A 7,476-nucleotide genomic window follows, 5' to 3' on the forward strand; every position below is an offset into this window, starting at 1 on the left:
GGCCAGACAGTGGTGGCACTCACACCTTTAATCCTATCAATCGGGAAGCAGAAATCCATCTGGATCTCTGTGAGTTCAAGGTCCCACTGTTAGGAGTTGCCCAAGTGGACCAAGCTACACAGCTGTAACATACACAGAGAGCCTAGGTCAGTCCCAAAATGATCTTTGTTAAAAAGACTGCATTAGTTGGCTTGTTTTGCATGCTGTTCTAGCTTAGGGTGATAGCAAACATGGCTGACATGCTGGTTGAGCAGGCTCTAAGCTTTACATTGAGTCAACCCCATTCCGACCACACTCTTCAAGGAAGGCACTGTTATTACGGAGCTTGGTTTCACAGGTGAAAAAAAAAATGAGCTAAGTTTACTGCAAATTACCACACAACTGTCCCCATGGTTCCCTGGCTAGTGGAGGACTGGCAAGGATTTCAGGGCAGGCAGCACACTGGAGCTTATGTGTTCTCTACCAACACAGTTGGACTGGGACTCCCCATCTGGCTCTGCCACTAGCCACAAAGATCAATGTATACAGGGACCTGGTCACTGGCAAAGGAGCCACCAATCACGCACTTGTTGATGGAGGGGTACCCTGCCATCCCTTACTGTAACCAGCCCTCATCTGTGCAGTGAACCAGCAGTACCAAGAAAGACCTCTGTGAAAGGGCTTGGAGAGTTGTGATTTTGATGCTGAACCATGTCAATGGCCAAACAGCCTTATTATTATTATTATTATTATTATTATTATTATTATTATTATTTACTACTTACTTACTTACTTAGTTACTTACTTAGTTACTTACTTACTTACTTACTTTTAGTCAGAGTCTCACTATTCAGCCCTGGCTAGCCTAGAGCTCCCTATGAAGACCAGGTTGGCCTCTAACTCACAGGGATCGGCCTGCTTCTGCCTCCATAAGCTACCATACCCAGCAGATTTGCAGTCAAAACAAAGCAAACAAAGAAACAAACAAAAGCTAAAAATCTTATACATAAAAAGAAATGACCTTCAAGGCCCTGGAGAGTTGGTTCAGAGGTTAAGAACACTTGTTGCTCTTGCAGAGGACCTAAGTTCAATTCCCAGCACCTACTTGGTGGCTCACAACCATCTGTAACTCCAGTCCCAGGAGATCTGATGGCTTCTTCTTACCTCCTCGGGCACCAGGCACACATGTGGTGCACATACATACATGCAGACAAAGCCCTCATACACATAAAATTAAAATGACCTTCCCCCACCAAATCAAAATGGGAAAAGCTCATGCTTAATGCACATTGGCTTGGATTGCCCTGCTCTCGTCATGGTGTCTGTAAAGAATTTCTAAACTCTGGCCCTGCTCCTGGGTTATCTGATGACTAAGATCCAAAGGCAGAAAGGAGGTGACCAAAGCTCCATCCAGGGGCCTCCTGCCTTCTGGGAAGGAGAGAACTGGTGCTCGATGTGCGGAGGTACTAGAAGTATGTTCCGAGAAGGCTTCAGAACGCTTCATCAGACCTTGGGCCATGCTGCTGCACATCCAGGGGAAGGGCAGAGCCTAGGCTACAGAGAAACGGTTTTTCAGGTGTGTGGGGGCATGGGGGGTTAAGAAGGAGGAGAAGGGGCTGAGCAGACTCCCCACTACGGCCCTGCTTGCCTTGCAGGCCTGTGGTCTCCAAGACCTAGATTTCCAGTGAGTAGCTAAGACCTCGCCTTTCACCAGAGAGCTCTTTCATCCTATTTTAGTGACTGTGGGAGTCGGTCTCACTGTATGTGCAGGCCGGATTCAGTGTGCCAGGTTGCCACCTCTGGCCTAGGCACTGAAGAGCATGACGAATCTGGGTCCCAGCTGGGCCAAAGGGAGAGACCATGGGCCTGTGAGGACCTGTGTGTGGGGGACAGGCCTGAGGTTGGTCTCTGCAGGTTGCCCTCTCCTGGGCCAGGAGCTAAAAGCCCAGTCTCTATATAGACCCCATGCTGGGTGGCTTTGTGAATTGGTTCTATCTGTGACACCAGCACCCCCTTGTGGACAATATGGGAAGGGCCTCATACTTAAAGACAAGTGATACCTGCAAATCTACCAAGTGATGGGAGCTGCGGGTAACCTGCCATTCCTAGTGAGACAGAAGCGGTGTCGTTAGTGAGCAAAGCCTTGAAGGGACAACAAGGTGGCAATAATGAGGTAGGGGGGAAGGGAGGTTAGGTGGGCTTTGTCACACTCTTCTCTCTGACAGTCAATTCTGGTGGCTCAAGCCTATGGTTACCACCTCCAGAAAGGCCCTCAAAGCCCACAGTGCATGAGCGGCCAGTCTTTTATCTGGAAACTTCCAACCCTAGGCCTTCAGGCCTCCTGAGAAATCAGGCAGGTGGTTGTTCAGTCAGTGTTTGTGGCTGAACTTATCCCACTTTCCAGGGCCACGCTCACTTATGGGGTTTATTAAAGTCCGTTGTGCTGTGTGCTCTGTTTTGAGTATCTCCTCCTCTGCTGAAAAGAAAAAAAAAAATCACTTCCCATCCCTTTATTTTTGGAAAAAGTCAAGGTCAACTTCCACAGTCTCCAAAGCGTCACAGACATTCCAACGAGTGTTTTCTTCTATTATTCCCATGCTCTGAGAAAACCCCTCAGGTCTCAGCCCAGCTCGTGCCACAGTTGAGCCCGGTTCCTGACCCACCTCCTATTCACATGCAGGCCTGTGTGCTTTGTCTCCAAAGAGAACTTCTTAAGTCACACAGCCTGGGAGGGCTTCACGGGGCTTCCTGAAGGCCGGGTGCAGGCCTCACACATGTGCTGACCAGGGACACTCGACTCGAACTGGTGCTTTGGACCCTCATATCCACTGCAAATATATATACCTGCTGGTTGTTTTTGTTTGTTTGTTTGTTTGTTTTTTGAGACAGGGTTTTTCTATGTAGCCCTGGCTGTCCTGGAACTCACTTTACAGACCAGGCTGGCCTCAAACTCAGAGATTCACCCGCCTCTGCCTCCCGAGTGCTGGGATTAAAGGTGTGTGCCACCACTGCTTGGCTTATTTATTATTATTATTATTATTATACTTATCTTTATTTGTGTGTATATGTGTCTGCATGTATGTATGTATGTATGTATGAATGAGCACCATGTGTGCAGTGCCTGCAGAGGCCAGAAGAGGGCGTTGTATCCCCAGAACAGTTGTGAGCCTCCCAATTTGGGTGCAAATGACTGAACCTGATCCTTCTTCATGGGAGCAGCAAGCGCTCTTAACTGCTGAGCCATCTCTCCAGCACCCTCAGCAGCATTTTTTGCCATTGTTCACCCCACAGCCCCAGAAGGAAAATACATGGCCTAATATGAAGCTTTGGGACCCCTGCTTCGTGAAAGGATGTTGGGAAGACCACTGCTAAGCGGACTGCAGTTCTTATTTTGCTGCCACCCCTATGTACTCACGAAAGTTTCAGGTCTCTGGAAAGGTTTTTGAAATACAAAAGCAAGCCCTTGTGTAGAAGCACTCACCTTTCATCACGGTACCGGGAGGCAGAGGCAGAGGCAGGCAAAGCTGTGAGTTTGAAGCCAACCTGGTCTACATTGTGAGTTCCAGGACAGTCAGGGATACATAATAAAGGTCCTGATTCAAACACACACACACACACACACACACACACACACACACACACACACACACACACACACACAAAACAAAAAAGAAATACAAAAGTGTGGGGCTGAAGAGATGGCTCAGTGGTTGATCGCACTGGTTTCTCTTCCAGAGGACCTGGGTTAGGTTCTCAGCTCACACATGGCTCACAACCATCTGCAACTCCAATTCCAGGGCCCTCTTCTGGCCTCTGTAGGCACTGCGTGTATGTGGTGTAGACAAAACCCCATATACATTAATATAAATTATTTTTTTGTTTGTTTTTTATTTTTCGAGACAGGGTTTCTCCATGTAGTTTTGGTGCCTGTCCTGGATCTCACTCTGTAGACCAGGCTGGCCTTGAACTCACAGAGATCCGCCTGTCTCTGCCTCCCAAGCGCTGGGATTAAAAGCATGCACCACCACCTCCTGGCAATTTTTTTTTTTTAAAGGAAGAATGCAAGAGCACTTGCTGGTAAGACTGGGAGATTCTAGTCTCCACCTTGGTCCTAAGCCTGAGGTTTTCCAGTCGTTAAGCTGCAACAAACTTGTCTGGAGCAGTGGGAGGCTTCCCCAGCAGCTGTGTGGAGTGTTCATGGCCGTGGGTGGTTTCCCAAGAGCTATGCAGAGTGCTGCACTTGCTTTGTTGGCTCTTGTCTCTCTCTAGACACCTGTTGTTCTGAAAGAAAGCCAGCTACGCTACTGGATGGCCCGTGCAGACACAGCACCAGGACCTCTGAGCAGCAGACGGGAGAGGCGAGAGGGGAACTCACCTCACCATGAGTCATGCAGAAGTGAATTCCAAGGATGGTTATGAGTGCTAACAAGACTGTAGAAACCCCCAGATGTCAACAGACCTAAGACCATTATCCCTGCGTATCTCTAGAAAAGAGTATGTGTCAAGGGAAATGGGACAGAAAAGAACTTGGAGCATCCTTGCAGCCACCACACTGTTGTGAGTTTAGTGTGTCTCCACAAAATTCCTGGGTCAAAAACTTAAATTCCCAAATTGATAATTCGTGCTATTTGGAGATGTGGGCCATGAGGAAATTTTGGAATCTAATTAAATCCTGAGTGTAGGGCTCTTCAGGAGGCCCGAACTGGACTGCTTGCTATCTTACCTTGTGGTACCCGACAGCAAAGGCAGCCCTCAGTCAATTGTGAGCACATACTCACAGATTTCCGTTTTCTCTTCTTCAGAACCCAGACTCAAGTCTTTTGTTATAGCAGTGGGATCTGGGCTAGACCACATGTAAATGTAAGTTCTAGACATCAGTAAGGAGCATCTGAACCAGGACTTGTCCAATGACCAGTTTTAATCTTACTGTTTACAACTCAGGTCAGAAAGAAACTGGGAAATAGTCTTCCTTTGAAAGAGGCGGCGATGACAGGGAAAATGAATTCCTATGGTAACATCAAAATAGTTGTTAAGGCTTTGTGTTCTACATGCCTAGCTGGCTTGGAGAGTACCGTGACACCCAAGAGTGGTGAGGACCAGGACCTAGAAATCATATGTGTTAAGGTGATAACTGGCTATGGCATCTGCCAGGCCCTTACCTCACCAGCCTTCACTGGGGCATTTGAGGACTAGGACTCGCATGAGATGCAGAGAGCGTCAGGTTTTGTATGGGAACTTCTAGGAACATGAGGCGAAAGTCACCTGGCTGAGGGTGGTGATCCATGGAGACACCCCAAAATTTGGAGATGGCACTGTGGGCTTCTGGCACCCATACCATAAGACTCACTCATAGCCAAGAGAGTGAGTATTTAGCAAAAGCCAGGGGCTGTCATGGAAACCCAATCTTAACAGGAGTGACTAGGCCACCTCATGAAGAGACTGGGACATTTCTACTTGTATCCGGTTATATTTGTGGTCCAAAGGAGGGCGGGGGTCAACAATTCCCCATTGCAAAGACATGGATGTGGTTTCACTTCTGGCTTATGATTTGTATTTTATATCGTTAACAACTGTTGCCAGCAGAGTTCTGAGTCAGGGCAAGTGTATTCCAGGCTCAGGACCACCAGTCTGGAAATAAATCAGCAATGGCCAGACATTTTAGGTCAAGGTGAGTTTATTGTCCAAATAGCATAACCTAATTGCATTCAAAACCACTTACAACTCCATCCTCAAATCCAACTTCAAACTAGTCAGAAGAACAAGTTATTTTTTTTTAATCACTTAAAACTTAACAGCTGACCATGTCACCACCATCATAGTCAATACAACGTGTTTCCCCCAAATTTCCTACAGACCTTTTTTTTTTCTTCACACTGATCATGCTACTTTAGCATTTTCTAGTATCCCAACCATAAAAACCACCCACACCTGTTATAGAGTACACTGTGAGAGAATAACATTGATTTGATATGGCATCACACTCTTAAAGCAAATTAAAAAAGAAAAAAGAAAAAAATAATCCAAAACAAGAGATCATAACTGATAGATCTGAGGTACACGGCAGAAAGATAATAAACATAATGGAGACAATTCGACGGCCTGGTGACTTGCTGGGGACATACAAGATGATCAGCATAAGAATGACAGCCAGCCGGGTGGTGGTGGCGGCGGCGATGGCGGCGCACGCCTTTGATCCCAGCACTCGGGAGGCAGAGGCAGGTGGATCTCTGTGAGTTTGAGGCCAGCCTGGTCTACAGAGTGAGTTCCAGGGTAGGCTCCAAAGCTACATAAAGAAACTCTGTCTCAGAAAAAAAAAAAAAAATGACAGCCAACGAAAATTAAGAGACCCTTTTAATGTGTTTTTTTTTTTTCTTCTTCTTCTTCTTTTTTTTTTTTTGCAAAGATAGGCACCTGTTGAAATCGAGTGGCTACCGTCACGGCTATGGTCAGTAAGGCACTTCTCCCCCACAAGTGGGCTGCAGGCAAAGTGATGGATCTGCAGCTCCATCAAGTGTGTGTATTTGTTGTTGGCGTCTTAAAACTAGAGCCAAGAATGGGTCTGATAGCCCAGCCAAGTTTAAAAGCAGAGGGGCACAGGTTCTGGCTCCAAGTGCCTCTTCTGTGCTAGAATCATCAAAGGCCACATGGGGTAAGGAAGTCACACCTCCTGGATCTTCCTACCCGATTTAGTACAAATGGATGAGTGTGCTGCAGCTGTTCACACCCCCCACCCCCGGAGTCTGCACCGATAAAAGCCTGTGTGCAATGTGTACCTATGGAGGGGCTTGTTGTCTTAAGGGGACTTCGCTGTCTCGGTATTAATTTCCCTTTTAAAGCTATTCCCAAGGTTGGACTGTCTAAGATAAGCAAAGAGGAATCCTTTGGGCTTCGAAGTCAGCTGGCTTACTTAGACTTCTTATTGCTACCTCCAGTTTCCACACCACCAGTATACCCTCTTGAACTAGACAATCGGTATTTACAGGACATAAAGTACAAGCGTGATCTTCCCAGTCCTGTCCCCATAGCCCATGCAGAGAAAGCTCATCTGCCCTCTTTGTGAAAGCCATCCAATCTTAGTCTGTTGGTACTACAGCTCTCAAGGCACAGATTGGTAGGTCCCCAAAGAGCTAGACTATAAGAAAACTATTACGCTCCCTCTGAGGGGTCGCTTATCTTACTAGTAACAGGATGGGATCCAAGGCAGCTACATATACCCCCAACCTGGCTAGCTGCTAGAGAGGAGTCTGTCTTGGTGGGCACACACCTCAAGGCTGGCTGCCTCTAAGATGTGCCCTGCTCTTCGATGGCATCCTGGGGACAGTTCAAACCAAAGCAACCTCTAAAAGCTGTCCCTTCTAGAAGGAGCTCGCTACTCAGCACTGGCAGATGGTGAGCCTTTATCCTCTCGCAGGCTGCCTGGCTATTAGGAACTGTTCTGAATCTAATGCTTAGCATATTATTTTTGGCATACTAGGGTTCCTCCCCGCTAGGATTTGG

This window comes from Peromyscus maniculatus, chromosome 3, assembly GCF_049852395.1.
Source record: "Peromyscus maniculatus bairdii isolate BWxNUB_F1_BW_parent chromosome 3, HU_Pman_BW_mat_3.1, whole genome shotgun sequence".
In the NCBI taxonomy this organism is placed as follows: domain Eukaryota; kingdom Metazoa; phylum Chordata; class Mammalia; order Rodentia; family Cricetidae; genus Peromyscus; species Peromyscus maniculatus.